The following is a 15385-nucleotide window of genomic DNA, read 5'->3' on the forward strand; positions in this document are numbered from 1 at the left end:
TTCAGGTTCTGCAATCTCAACAACAACAACAACGAGAGAGTTGTATATATCGAGAATGACAGTAACGTTTGATCAATGGCCTACATGAATGAATACGTCCAATAGGCAATACGTATAGAGTCAGCAACATCAGTCATTCTTGTATATATCGCCATATCAACCAGATGCGATGCCATGACGAGAAAAAAAAGAAGAGGAAAGTGAATATGTATTTTATTTTTTTGGAATGATGGATAATGTGCTATAACAGACGGAAGAAAATAGGAATGCCGTGAAAGCATCGACTCACGAAACGTCTCGTTGAGAATGCCACAAAAATTATTAAAAGCCAAAAGACTTTCTCTCTGCACCGGCCGAAGCAGGCGCTCGGAATCGAATCATCCGGTTATACCCACGTACTAATTTTCCCTTTATTCGCCCCCCCCCCCTCCTCGGCAAAAGAAAGACACGCAAAAAGATTGGCAAAATTGAGTTGCGTCTCTAACCAAGAGAACATGCCAAAAGGCAGATGGAACTACGTCTGCTGCGTTACATTTTCTTTTTTGCCACTGTCCAATTCATAGGCGGATGTTTACGACCACATCCCAACCGATGAGTGTCTTGCACGATAACTTGATCAAACGAGCCAGAGGTTTTGTTTAAAGAAAAACAACACACATTTTTCTAATAGAGTTATACGAGTCGTCAACGTGCAAGAAGGGCGTCGATTCACGGACGATATGCTGCACTGTCCATTAAAGCAACTGCTTATTGATGACTGCCTCTAAGGCGCGTCAGACTAATCCTACATGTATAAAGAGGGCAACTGCAGTCCATTTTACCTAACAAAATTGCACCTTGATTATCTAGAATTATAGGTTGAAATAGAAGAAGGGCGACATGTAAACGCTCGTACACGTTGCCCAACGAATTGACTACCTCGCCAATAAAGGCCGAAACGGCCATCCAATTTGGTACGAATAGGCCTCGGTGGATGTGTATAGACATTGAAAAAACGAAACAAATGAAGACCAACGCCGTCTAGAGTAGAACAGCAAACACCGACAGTACAGAAGACGAGTTGAAGATGAAGAGTAAGTGAGACAGGCACGTGGTCGCCCCGGGGAAATTATACCATCGGCTTGCAATCGCCAACAAGACAATCACTCTTTAACGAATATATTTATGGTAATGGAGCTGTGTTGCCGCACGCTCTTTCTAACGCCCTGGTCGTGTTGTTTGTTTTGTTTTTTAGAAAAAAAAAAAAAAGGGCAATATACAGAGATGGCTGCATCGACCCTCCGTCTTCATGCAAATTGCAAACAGCTCTCACACGTTCTGGTTATTTGTTTTTCGTTTTCTTTGGGGCGCATCGTCACGACAACCATCAACATCCAAAACAACATCATATCATTCCCCTCCTTTCTTTCAACCCAATGCTTTTGTACAAGATGAAAAGAAAAAGAAACTTGTTGGTTATATCAATTCGCTGGAACCTTCAAGTTGAAACTAAATAAATGAATAAACGTAGGTATATACTTTAAGGAAAACTGTTCATCCTCATATCGCCGGTAACCACAATTGTTATTACATACAACCGCCCACTATACCTTTCAATGTTCTTCTTGTCGGCTGCAAGAAGACAGAAAAAGATGTGGTTTGGACAACGTGCTCTCGTCCAATTACCTTTGAAACCCGCACATCTCGTTGTGTTTAATGCAACCTACGCATTTCTTTTCTTTCAACTTCTAAGCGTATGTGTATGTACAAAAGAACGAAAATAGTGTGTAGTATATCTGCAACATAATGACGTTGCAGAGAGACATTGCAGTGGCAGAGTACATAAAAAATAGAAGACAAGCTGCACTTCTCCGAGGCCGATAGGGGATGCCCACCAGCACGCGCACATCAATATTTCAAAAAAAAACATCAGGAAAACATATGATAAATGTTTGCGCATCCGAGTTAAAGAAGAAGAAAATCAAATCAAATCAAATGGCATTCGACGTGAAGTGGTTAAGTTTGACAATGCGCAGCGTTTTGAATGGCACAAGTCACCGTGATTATATAGCCGGATGCTGACATAGTCGCAACGTGTTCTCGTCTAATAACACACACACACACACACAAAAATGATGCAAACATTTATGTTTATATCAATGTCAAGTGTAATCCTATGTCAGTACGCTATTAGGCCTACGATGCCATTTTTTTTTTAAGGGGGTTCTGAACAAACGATTGGCTGTCAACCTGTCACGTTCGTTTTTAGTAGATAAATGCCAATAAAAAACAAATAGAACCGATTGCTAAAAATAGTTGGTCACCAATCCAGCAGAATTGGTGACCATCCATTTTTGATTTCTCGTTCAAGATTGACGACTATTAAGGCAAAGTGGATATGGCAGGGTTTATCGAGATAGAGAGAGAAACAAAAACAAACACGTACAACAATCGAGTTCTAACGATAAGAGAGCAAACCGGTTGGCGTGATGATCGTTCTCAAGACAGGGAGGCAACCGGAGCTTCCATCTCACGCCCAGCAAGGGCTCCGAGAGATGGTTATCTATATGGGGGTTCGCGCTGCCCCCCTCCCCCTTTTTTTGTCTTCTTTTTTCAAAACATGTAATTCATTTTTTTAAATTTTATTTTTATTTTTATTGAGATGTGTTTGTCGTGTCGGCACAAACCAGCACGCACAACTCGAAACGCATCAAACGGCTGTGCCTATTTGCATACACGATCGAATAGAATGACGGCCAAAAAGAAAGATGTGGTTATTTATTATTTTTACGGATCGCATCACAAATGTATAGCAATCCAATTTGGACGAATCTAAAAAAAAAAAAAAGGGAAGAATGCAGACATGTCAAAGAGGGCAGAAGACAGCCAAATGTTAGCGCACACAGCGCAAATCATGATGTTGAACTTTTGAGATGCATATTACATTTCAATACAGTCGGACAACAAATGTGCAGAGGGTGGGCGATCGAATCACGAGCGCAGCGGCACGCACGCTAACACGGATGACGCATTCGCTTGCATTATACAGAGCCAATGTGACGTACACGCCGAGATAGAGAGACAGAGCAAGATGCGCCCCGTTTTCAGGCAATAAGTGCTAAGTGCTGCAAGCACATCACCTATTTAAAATGCCAGTTGCAAATGCGTTCGAAAAATTCAACATCGATGACCTTCTTTTTCTTTTAAAGGAGAGTTTCAATTGTTAATTTGAAAGCATTGGGCGGGGAAAGGAAAACCATTATTTACCTACTTCCTAACTGACATCCTAAAACGCGCATTACGGAACATCCGTGTATAAGCTTATTCGCACCGTAAGAGCTTTGGGTTGTATGGTCATCTGCTATTGGCCTTCGCATTATACGCACACAATGAACCAATCTCGATGATCGTAACGGAATTAGGTTGAACGTTTGACGGCTGCATCGCGCAAAACAATTTCGGCCATAAATGCAACGCTGTATTTCAGATGGCAAGGTGGGCTGGACAAAATTGATTGTGCTGATTACGAAAACAAGTGGCGCATCCATTCCGACCCGTTACAATAAGCAGTGATCGCTGTATACACGACCCATTAACTTATTGACGCTCACGAACGTCCCGCTCGAACAAAAAACGAACGTTCTAAAGTCGAGATAACCAATGACAACTACTGATGTCTATATCGTAACATTCTTGCCTCTCTTTTCGGATTGTTTTGTTTTGTTTTTGGAGGGTTGTGTCCAGGCATGCGTCCAGCCCAAAGACGCTATCCATCATTGCAACATACAAGAATGTTTTCGCCGCCATTTGCAACGTTTGCGATTGCAATTCCGGTTCCACGATACATCAATGACATTGATGTATTCCAGATTTGAAAAAACAAAAAACAAAAACAAAGTGAGAGAGACAGACTGAAACTGGCGCCAAAGTTAAAGACAGGTGACAAATAAATATTCAAAAAGAAACACCCAAACATTTGACGCATCGAACGATTGAACCGAAAATGGAATCAATTCGCCCCTCCCCCCCTTTTTTTTTTTTGTCTTGTTTTTTACGTATCGCCATTCAAATTCTACAGTACACACACACTTCCTTCAATCCAGACGTTGGCCATTTCACCCAGAAATTTAAAAAAAAATGATGTTCGATATTTTTGTTTTTTGGATATACCGTCTGGATCATTCAAACATTTCGTTTTTGCATCAATACGCTGAAAGCAATAAATCTATAGGCTTCAAACATTTTTTTTCCCTCTGCAATGAGTTGTCAAGCAAAACGATCGATACGTTTCTTTGCTTCTGCACACGAGAAAACTAGAAAGAGATTGGAGAAAGAGAAAAGGCCATGTCGTCGACGAGCATCTGATTTTCACGTAGGCGGGGTGCATCTGCTACACACACACATACACAGTATATATATCTCTGCAGACTGCAGATGGATATATATATGTAGGTAAAAACTGCATCACATCTCGCTGCTTTGGTGACACGAGTCGGGATGAACGAAACCCGTGGCAACACCCGGAAGGTCAAACCAACAAAAAGGAAACACAAAAAAATAAAAATAAAATCTCAAATGTTTTCGTGTTGGCAAACGAGAAGAACGTCGGTATGTATCGACCGGTTGTTGTGTTATCAACTGATGCCATCATCACGCACCCGTGACGAAGAATTGTTGATTGAACTATCGACCAATCATTATTATGGCACATACAAAACAAGTGGAGTGTGTCAGCCTCTTGACTCAACTGAAACTGAACTTTTGAGAGAGAGAGAGATTGAAGGAGGGCTTCGTTTGAATGGTTGAGATGGGTCTCTGCACGGTTCGATCAGCTGGCCAACATTGGCAGGTAAATATCGTTCAGGCGAGGTGAATGAAGAGCGCAAATAATTATGAATTTCAAAACTCTTACCATTACGATGTGGCTCATCAAATTGCAGACTCTCTGCCCCCTCGAAAAATCAAATAACAACACGAAAAAAAAAATAATAATTAAATAAAAACAAAAGAAGAAGAAGAAGAAATGAACGTCAGCTGATCGGTAAGGTGGAATTTGTTGTCGCACTTTTGGCTGCTGTTACATCAATCAGAGTCACGAAAAATGAGATGCACAAACTGTTAGGGATATACGCACTGAACGAGGCAAAACGAAGGCTTTTCCAATTTGATTTCCGCGGAGGAATCGGACGCGACGACCAATCTGCATGCAGTCTACGTGCCGTCTGCGCAGTACTGCGGCCGGAGCGATTTTATACGGCGCTGCTCCTCCCGCCACTAACGGTCGACTACGACAAACTGCCAACTCCTCTGACTCTCTCTTGCTGCCTCTAGCATCTCTCTCTTTCGTTTATTCCACGAAAATGAAAGATGACAGGGAGAGTGGGCATAGCTTCATTCTTTTGACCATGTGTCTGTCTACATTTTTTTTTTTAGGAGGGGTGGGATTTTAACAAGACGAGAACTGTGAAAAGCAGAGATCCAACCGTCGCAAGTTCATCTTGGCTGGGCAAAGAAACAAAAAATTCAGTAGCTACTGGCTTTTCATCAGTCGGTCAAGGTACTTTAGCGTTAGCCAAGAAATCGTGAGCAAAGAAAAACACACACACAAAAATGTTTTTCTATGGTTTACACGAGTCAAATGGCAAGTTTCGGTTCAATTGGGTGCACGTACTGGCGCGTAAACAACTATTCACATTCAGTAGACCAAAATGAGATGCAAAGCTGAAAAAGTGGACGGCCGACTATGGATGGCACGAAAACCAGTTGATGTCGACCTTCGTTTTTAGAACCTGAAGCCCAATCATCATCACTTTGATTTGTGTTTTTGTTTTTCGATGTGTGAAGTAGTCGCCAGGCGATTCCTCAACCCTCTATATCCCAACTAATCAACCAGTTGATGACTGCAGGTTGTGCCATCGGTAAAACCAAAATATAAAAGAAAATGTAGTTTAAAACAGAACGTTGCCAGATTTCTTCGTTCATAGAAATTTTAAAAACAAATCAATCAAAGTCTCAGATTGGGAAAAACACACGTCATTGAAGTCTTTAACACGTTCTCAAACTGGACTGCAAGGTAACAAGCTGTTTAATCTCACTCTTAACTCGGATCTTTTTTTTTTTTTTTCATTTCATTTTTTGAAAAAAAGAAAAAAGGGAATCCAATAGAACGAAATTGATTATCCCCTAGCGGAGAATGTTGCACCCTTTACACTTTGTTGCCGCTGCGGAACAAAGTCAAAACCAACGTGCCTCATCAAGTTTCTTGATTTTTCTAAATGTTTTTCAAACGCTTTCTTGTGAGCTTGTGGATGTTAGGCAGGCGATCCGTGACGATTCGTGTGTGCCCTGTTTTCTTGGACGCTCGATGTATAGCAACACCTTTGCGTGTTGCACACTGTGGCCGTTTTCTTTCACGAAGGCAAGCCAAACAAACGAGCCAAAACTCTCAATCCGTGCCTTCATTCATTGATTTTTTTTTTTCTTCTTCCCCTGTCTCTTCCTACGCTTTCCCATAGTTTGCTGCTCCAAACTGCTGTTGCATTCTGCAGCCCGGAACACAAGAAACCCCCCTCCCCCCAAAAAAACATACTAAATATGTGACTTATCAAAGTGGGTAGGTGGGGAGGCTTACGATTAGCAAAACAAGAGCTACCAAACAACACACACACACACACACACATAAAGGCCAGTTCCAGCCGGATGCGTATCCCACACATTTGTTTTTCAGTGCCTATCCTTTAGTAAACATAAATTGACCTGTCACGCTGAGAGGGATGGGGGGGGTCAATTCAATACCTGTTGAAAATAGAAATTTTGTGTGAGCGCAACACGATACAACTCCTTACAAATAAAGGCAAACAAAACACAAATGTAAACGGCCTGAGCTTTGATTCTGTCTGACTAAAATCAAATCAAACGAATAGTTTTACGCAAAGAACAATAACCCCCCCCCCCTGCCATCGCAATAGATAATTCAATTTTGATTTATTTTTACGTGTTCACCATCGATCGGCCCGTCCAGAAACTTGGCCAATTCGCCGCAGCTGGCGGGGTGGCCGTTGGGGTACAACGCGACCGTCGAGAACTGGATTAGTGTACAAGTTTGGCGTGACATTTGCCCAAACAGCTTATTTGATTAGAACGCACATCATTCAGCCGCCGTCTCTCTCTCTCTTTCTCTCGGACTTTACTTTCAGCCCACGATGCCTTTTGTTCGGTCCATGTGTGATGCGTATGCCTTTATAAGGCAAGGCAGTGCTATCAAGATCTCTATTAAGGTGAGGACACGCTCGAGACGGATAAACAAAAATCTAAATGCAAAGTATACTACACTAAGATCTTTTGGGAGGGACGGGGGGTGAGCTATTGATCGGTCGGCTGTCGTGATTCATCTCGGGCGTCGGAGGCAGCAGTGGCAACTTTGGCCAACTTTGCACGATCTATAATCCTTTTAAAAGGGCTAATACACGTGTATATGGATCGTCCGGCCTTGCCATTCAATTGGGGCGTCTCCTTAATGATACGCCGCCTCCGACACGATACCTTGATCTGGTCCACGCTAATGAGTTATGGCGCAAACAATTGGTCGCCCTTCACAACGCTAGAAGCACATGATGTAATTTCAATCTATAGATACGCATCGAATTTCACGGCCTGCGCGATATAATTCCCCCCTTCGCGCTCGAGATGACGAGAGGCAAATATACAAATAAACTTGAAAAGCAAAGCATTTTTTGGGATTGAAAATAGTAAAATTAAAATTTAAAAAATGAATCAAAAGATGTGAGATGTGTGTGTGTGTCGTGATCCAAACGGAATGAGCAAGGCATTCCGTTCGTTCCAATCAAATACCTAAAAGAAACAAACAAAAAAAAAACGCAAAAAATTCTACAGATCTAGGCAACGTTTCGAATGGAATGGGACCCGATTGATTTTGAACGACTTACGGCATGATGAACTTGCTGACAAAAAAAGATTCTCTGATCGACAGTTGGAAACGGACTGGCACTCCGCTGGCCCACGCAACACGCTGTCCACCCCGCCGGCTACAATGCCGAAGCCATCAAACAGTACCCCCCTCCAACTAGCTGTCCGTTATGTTCCCTAATAGGATTTCAAATTCCTCATTAGTCAAACCCCCCCTTCCCTCCTTGGCCGGCTGTAAAGAACAAAAAAAAAAAAGAAGGAATCGATTCACGATATTCAAAGCTCACCATCAGCACATGAGATCGTTGCTAGTCGATGACGATACGGGACGTTTGACAACTGATTTTCGAACGTGACGTCTTGTCCCCCCACTCATTTGAGAAAAATTCATGAATACATAAAGGCCCTTGTCAGCGGCTTTGAAGTCAACGATCGTATAGTAGGCGTTCACATCGTTGAGATTGTCGTATAAGATGACGATGTCGTACATCCGCCGTCCAAACATTGATCATGGGGAAAACCACGGGAATACGAAAGCTGTTATGACCAATGATTTATTTAAAAATAAAAGTGGGGGGGCAATTGTTACGAGCTGTGCATGACGCATTTCATCAATCAAATGGCCTGATTTCTTGATGTTTATGCCTCTCTCGACGTGATGGCTTATTACAAAAGGATAGAACAACAATAACGTAGTAGCCCTCCCTTCCCCTGGCCATCATTTGCTCGGCCATTTTTTTTTTTTTGTTTTTTGTTTCTTCAAGTATAACCAGACAGAGAAAGGTAGTCAGTTAAGGGGAAGCCTTTCGAAACTGAAATTTGCAGCCTTTTTGTTTTCTTTCATTTTCTACGTTTATAATTGAATTGATAGAAGCTGATACGCGGAAACCTACAAGCGGAGTGTATTTCCTATGGCTCCGCCCTCGCATTAGTTTTCCGCTTCCTCATTTGGCAACCCTACAGCTGCAAAATCCGATGGCATAGGGGGCTGCTCTAGCTTCTCACTGCTAGTGCTACCAAATGAATATACAAGTAGAGATCGAATAGCTAGGCATTTATAAAACGAAAACACACTAGTTTAAGTGCGCACGTACGCCGCCGATGTAGCGCCTAACGAGCGTGGCTATTTCTCAATTGATATCGACCCGATTAGATCGGCGTGCAGTGCGATTCGCATCTATAATCCAATCAGTTTCAAATGAAAAAAACAAAAGCAGGGCGGGTTTACTCAAATTAACAAGACCAATCAATCGCGATCCGTGTGCGTTTGGCTGACGATCTTTCAGCTATTACACGCACGCAAATGAAATTGAAAAATACGCGGCATCTCTCGCAAAAGACGTCGTCTGCAACGCCAGAGGCAGACGGATCGATAATAGATGAACACACTATAGTTCGAGGCAACAAAGTATTTCAAATTGTCATCAAGAGAAACAAGAATTTAAATTCGAAAAAAAGGCAACAACAACAACAACAACAACATAAAATCGATAAAATTAAAAAGAAAAAAAATAAATAAAAGACACAGTGTGTGGCGGCTAGCAATTTGGCGGTGCTAAAACCGTTGCAATCTCTTGCTAGATGGATAATTACACGAGGCTGGAAATTGCCATCCCATCCCATTAGCATTATCTCTCAACAATAGAATGTTCATTTCCAACAAGAAACACAAAATTAACGAGGAGGAACACACACACACACACACAAAATGGCGTGATAAAAAGAGACGGGCAAACGACGTCACACACAAAAGAAGAGGGAACAGCTAACAAATAATAAAAAAAAAATCAAAAATAATAATAATTGAAAACTAATGCCTGCAGTGAATTAGTTGGTATATGCCAATGGCGTAAGAGACACGGAAAGAAGCAAAGACGCGGGTAAACGAACGGGGGGGAAAGGTCGATACATTTTTCAGTGGCCTGAGCGCAGCAGGACACGCTCATCGGGTCGCTACTCCCGGTCCCCCCGAGCATCAAAGCACGGGACGGAAATCAAACGCGCTAGAAATTGCTGCTGGATGACGCAGGTCCAACCTCTCTCTCTCTCATTCTCCTTGTATATACACAAAAGAGAAGGAAAGGCAGTTTTGCTGTTGGCCGCTTACTCATTCATGAACCTCATAGACATTCGGTGCAGAAAATGCCGTGCTGATATCGCAAGTTTTCCTCCCTCCCTTAAAATGACATTCACGATAGACTTTTAAGTGACAGCTTAAATCTTCGTGAAAACTGGAGAAAATTGGCAAGCGAATAAAAGAAAAGAAAAAAAAACAAAACAGAAATCACTGGCGGGCTGTTGACGCATCGCAATGCCGTTTGATTTGCAATAAAAAAATTAAGAAAAAAAGAAACACGGTGGCCTTGGCATCAAGTATATATGCATATACAATGACGAAAGGTAATATAGAACCATACCACACACACACGCAAGAGCAAAGTTGGATCAATACAATCCGAGCTGAAATTTTCGGGCCCCCCCTCCTCACCTAAATGTTAAAAGCTTCGGAAATTGTAACGCCCGTTGCGCGAGTACAGTCATTATTTTTCGCTTTCTTAACTCTCACGCGTTACACACACAGTCCCGTCTCTTAACTTGTCGGAAAACTTTTTTTTTTTTTAAAATTTGCATTTCATTTACATCACACACACGCACAAAAAGGCCAATTGACGAGTACAGTGCAACAGCAGCAAATGTCACGCGTTTTTTTTTTCTTTTTCTTTTCTTCCTTGATTTCGAATTAAGTGAGGCAAAAAAAATAAATAAATAAATAATAATAATCCGAGAATATTAGAATCGTATTGCACGACAGTCATAAGAACCAGCACCGTTGGCTTCGAGAAAACGGGGCTGATTGGCTCACCTGCAGGTCGCAAACGAAAGTAATAGCTCTCGGTTTTTTTTGTTGTTGGTCGATTGACGTCACAAACCAGCAATTACGAGACGTTAGGTGGGGTAAAGCGAGGCAATAAAAAAAACAAAAAAACCAAATAAAAGCCGAAGCACACGAGCTAAAGGGTCTTACTTAAATCTGATAAGCAAGCCGCGTGTTTTGCACAAAAAAAAGTTGGCGTTTCGGCTCGGGGTTGTGTGTGATGCGTCTCACCCAAAACATCAAAGTTGATGCTGCATACAGTGGCGAAAGCCCATACGCAAAATTGCATAGATACGTGCGCACAGAGAGAGAGAGAGGACGAGCTTGATTCAAATCGTGTTAAACACACAGTGGCCGCGCGTGTTTTCTTATTTGCTTGTTAAAGTCTAGCACATCAACTTCCAGTGAATTCGCCAGAGCCAGTTGACGGATGGCATAAATGGCCGAGGTCCTGATTAAAAGGGGCGCCCCAACTTGGAAAGCCATAAGAGCATGGCGCACAATGCCATTCAATTATACGTGGAAAACTGGCGAAATTTTACGAAACAATGCAAATAAAAAAGAACGACGCAATTAATACGATAAAAATAAGAAGAAAACTTTGGCATATCTACACTCGAGCTAGCCCACGGTGAAGATGCAATTTGTGCAAACGCGAAAACGAAAAAACATTGAAATGCTTCTCTCACGTTGGGAAAAGTTTCGTGTTTTCTGCATGGCACGAGAAAGGAGGATATATGGCCTGCAGACTATAGATAACTTCAGGCCGGTATATATAGCGGTGAAGGATTAACATTAAAGCGTTTACTCTGTTGTGAAGGATGTCAGGAGCGAAAGCAGATTGCCAGTGCATCAAAGACTCGACGTCATGTATCTATGAAGGAAGAACAATGATGCAACGCTTCCGACGAACATGTTCAACCTTTTAAAATCCCTCCGCCCCAAAAGAGAAAAAAATTCAATTCCTCGGTGCTGAAACCAAAGTTGCAACCGTGAAGTTGCGTTTTCGGCTATTTTGCTGCTAAACAAAAAACAAGTCGGCGGTGGAATCATTACCGCACACGTAGGAATCAGAGCGAAACCCTCGCAGAATTTCACCAATCTCTTCAATGTGAGCGTGTGGATTCGCAACGAGACCAACCGACATCGAATCAACTGCGAAAGAACAAAAGGGGGACGTTGTTGTTCACATGTTACGTCGTCGGTGGGTCACGCCGACGTTCTAAAAAAAATGCGTGAATAATTCAAGAGACACGTCGAGACGGGTCACTAGATCAAGACAATAAATAAACACAGACTGGCAACAGCTAACACAAAATAATGAGAATAATTGCTGTAGAATAAGAGAATTTGAATGGTCGACACATTTCGGTGGGCAAACGCGTTAAGAGCGGTGACTTCACCCAGTCATTTCGAGTGCAGCGCTCGAGTGTACGGCACCAGCAACACGTCCCCGAATTTTGTTTTTTAAATAAATAAACTGCTTCAACGCTTTTAATGAGCGGGCTTTTTGCGTTCGCCAAGATAATGGGCACAATGGGACACAAAAGAAAAAAATAATAATAATAACAAATGAATAGGAAAAAAAAAAGGGAGGAGGAGAACAATGAAAAAGAAGAAAACTCTTCTGCCCTTTTTGGCGGTGGTAGTGGACTTTAAAAAAAAATTATGAGACTGAGCTATTAGGAGGCGAGCTTTACCACCTCAAGGGACGAAAGGTTGGTGGAAGACGCGTTATGACCCGTGAAATACCTTTGGTGGTAACGTCTTTTTTTTTTTTTTTTTTTTTTATAAATCGATTTGCTACTCGCAGACAGCATCCATAAACAACCGGGCTACATATGGCAACAAAATATCTCAACCATGCGAATCTTTTCGTGTAAAAAAAAAAAAATCAATCGATAAGTCGACAATTCTTGCAGAACAATCTCCAATAAAAAAAAATAATTATAAAAAAAAAAGAAAAAGAAAAAAGAAAAACCTCCCATTGAGGCGCGAACGCTAGAACGAGCTTTTGCCACCCAATTACCATGACCTCAGCTGAGTGATTGCGTGCAGCCAACATAGTCCTGCTTACAAGTTGATGGAGCTGCCCTTCATGCTCTTTATGGGATGGCACCATTGTGACACGAGCCAAATAAAACAGACTGCTCCTTACCAAATGAATAATTAAAAAAAAAAAGTCCTAACCTCAATGGTAATCAACGAGATAAGCTTTGTTTCCTTGACCAATTTACAAGGCATTTTTTTTTTTCGTCGTCCACTACCACGGAATTCTACAAAAGCGAAGTGTACCGTAGACACATTCCCTATTATGGAATTCGTAACACCGTTAAGCTTTCTTGAAAGCATTGAAATTGTAAGAAAAGACCAAAAAAAAAAAGAAAACTTCAGGTAGTGGCAAATGCGTTTAACGCTATGGTGCCCCCCAAAAATTCAACAACTCCTTTCTTTCTCATTGATTTCAATTCACCTTAGCATAATATTTCATCTGTACCATTTTTTATGGATACAACATTGTCTTCCTAACGTAATGGACGCGAATCGACGCAAACCGAACCAAACGCCATCTAGTAGTCGCGTAAAACACTTCACGTCCAAGTCGCTAAGCTGTTTGGAAAAACAGCCGATAGATGGCGAAGAGAGCGAAGACGCGTGGCGTCTGCTACACCTGCGGCCGTGATATTCACGGTCAAGATGAAACAAATCGATAATAGCAACAACGCTTGCACGTCAGATCTTTTGCTGATTCCCGCAGTTCGGGACAACCACGTTACGCCACCAATTTGCGATACATTGTTATCCGTGGGTAACGATAATTTGGCACTTCATTGCCAACCGATAATACCAGCGACGAAAGAGCAAAAAAAAAACAAACAACAAATTATAATAGAAGAAGATGAAGGCGGAAGATGTAGCTGATGAAGGATGATTAGAGGAAGGTCGATGAAAGACTTCAAGCGAGCAATCAGCGGCAGAGGAGCACTCTTGCGAGCAACACCAAATTAGAGATTCGGATTATTACGAGGCGTGCAACCGGGCAACAATAATTCGCTGACGGGTCCAACAAATCAACCGTCCCCACAGCGCCGGCACAACTAGACTATGCCATTGTTTCCCACAAAGGTTACGATCGCAATGGTGCCACACTTGTTCGTCCCGATCCTACATTCCCCCCCTAACGTGCTGAAGGTCTACCAGCATCAAAATGCCGGGCAAAACAAAATTTTAAAAAATAAATAATAATTTAAACAAGTATTTTTTAAAAAAAAGAGGGTATGTGAAGATTTCTTCTCTCGGCAAGCAAGCGACAATAAAAATAATAATAGGACTTGAAATTCCCGAGAGTCAAAGTCTGTGCCTATATAGGAGAGAGGACGATCGATTCTTTCGGTCCCAGAAGCAGAACAGAATAATAATAATAATAATAATAATAATAATAAAAAAAGTGAGAAGACTCTCTCGCATCGTTTCTCCGTCTATCCAGCCCCTGACGGCCATTATAGTTGAAAGGAACTGGGAAAAGAAGAAGAAAAAAAAGAGAGAGAGCAGAACAATAAAGGAAATCCAAGCATTTCGTATATTTATGGAAGAAACGTAGAGACGGCGGTGCCCTACGTAGAAAAAGAAAGAAAAAAAAAAACGCATCCAAGCATTTAAGCAAATAGAACGATTTTGATTCTAATGGCTGATCCAATGGGAAATGGAACGAAACAAGCCCACCCTTTTCCACCGTCAGATCGATTTCAACGAGCTCGACTTACTTTCGTTCACGACCATATTTTTTTTCCCCCCACCACCACCACCACCGACTAACTATGCCATTATAATGAACTGTAACCTTACATTTAAACACTAGCTGCATGGATTCTTAGAAGAAGAAAAGAAAAAATCGGAATTCAAGCCACGCGAAAGAAATGCGAACATCATTAAAGACTTCCTTCGTTACAGGCGCAGACGTGGTCGCCACAATTTTTTTTGTTTTTTTTTAAGAGAGAGACAAGTCGATGGTATAACTCACTGGACAAGTCCCGAAATAATGAGGCTAACTCTCTCGCTCGAACCAACAGTACGAAAAAAGAAACGAATCTTTAATTGGAATTGAACGGCCTTGGAGGCAAATTGGCCGACCATGTAATCTCTATAGAAAAAGAAGAGATTCTTCTCATCAAGTTGCACGTTGAATTGGCCTAATCGAATGATCCGCTAGCATGACCATTGCCTCTGTGCCCCAAGTCAGAAATCATTGCCGAGACATTGATCCATCGGGGGGCCTGGACTATTCTAGCCGACAGTGTTCCGTCGATTCAATGCAGTGTGAACGACGTCTTGATCGCTGGCCTATGCCAAGACAAAAACGAGAAAAGAAACGGTGGGGGGGCGAAAAGGGCACAACGATGCTGAACGTGGCCGTCGAGTCCAAGATCGATGATGATGTGATCATTCGTTCGTGCGTGACTCTGATTGCCCAATCAGTGTCACAGCGACGCCGACGCCCACAATGAAAATTTAAAAAAAGACGATCGCAAATCTTTTTTTTCCGGATGCGCAAAAACGGAGGAAGCTCTTGGATGGATGTAAAAACATTTTGCCACCTTTTCTTCC

The 15385-nt window shown here is 42.0% G+C and overlaps 1 protein-coding gene across 3 annotated transcripts in view; it reads right to left on the minus strand.

Annotated features, from left to right (window-relative positions):
• Nucleotides 1–15385, minus strand: part of LOC116930207 (diacylglycerol kinase zeta) — a 42541-nt gene that overhangs the window by 20037 nt on the left and 7119 nt on the right. Inside the window, exon 1 of one of the 3 annotated variants that reach the window (XM_045174298.1) lies at nt 4892–5086. The exons of the other annotated variants lie outside the window; for them this stretch is intronic. The gene's annotated coding sequence lies outside the window, so the exon portion shown is untranslated. Of the gene's footprint in view, nt 1–4891; nt 5087–15385 lie in introns of those variants that run through there. 3 annotated transcript variants of the gene reach the window in all.

The sequence above is a fragment of the Daphnia magna genome, linkage group LG1, assembly GCF_020631705.1.
Source record: "Daphnia magna isolate NIES linkage group LG1, ASM2063170v1.1, whole genome shotgun sequence".
Classification (NCBI taxonomy): domain Eukaryota; kingdom Metazoa; phylum Arthropoda; class Branchiopoda; order Diplostraca; family Daphniidae; genus Daphnia; species Daphnia magna.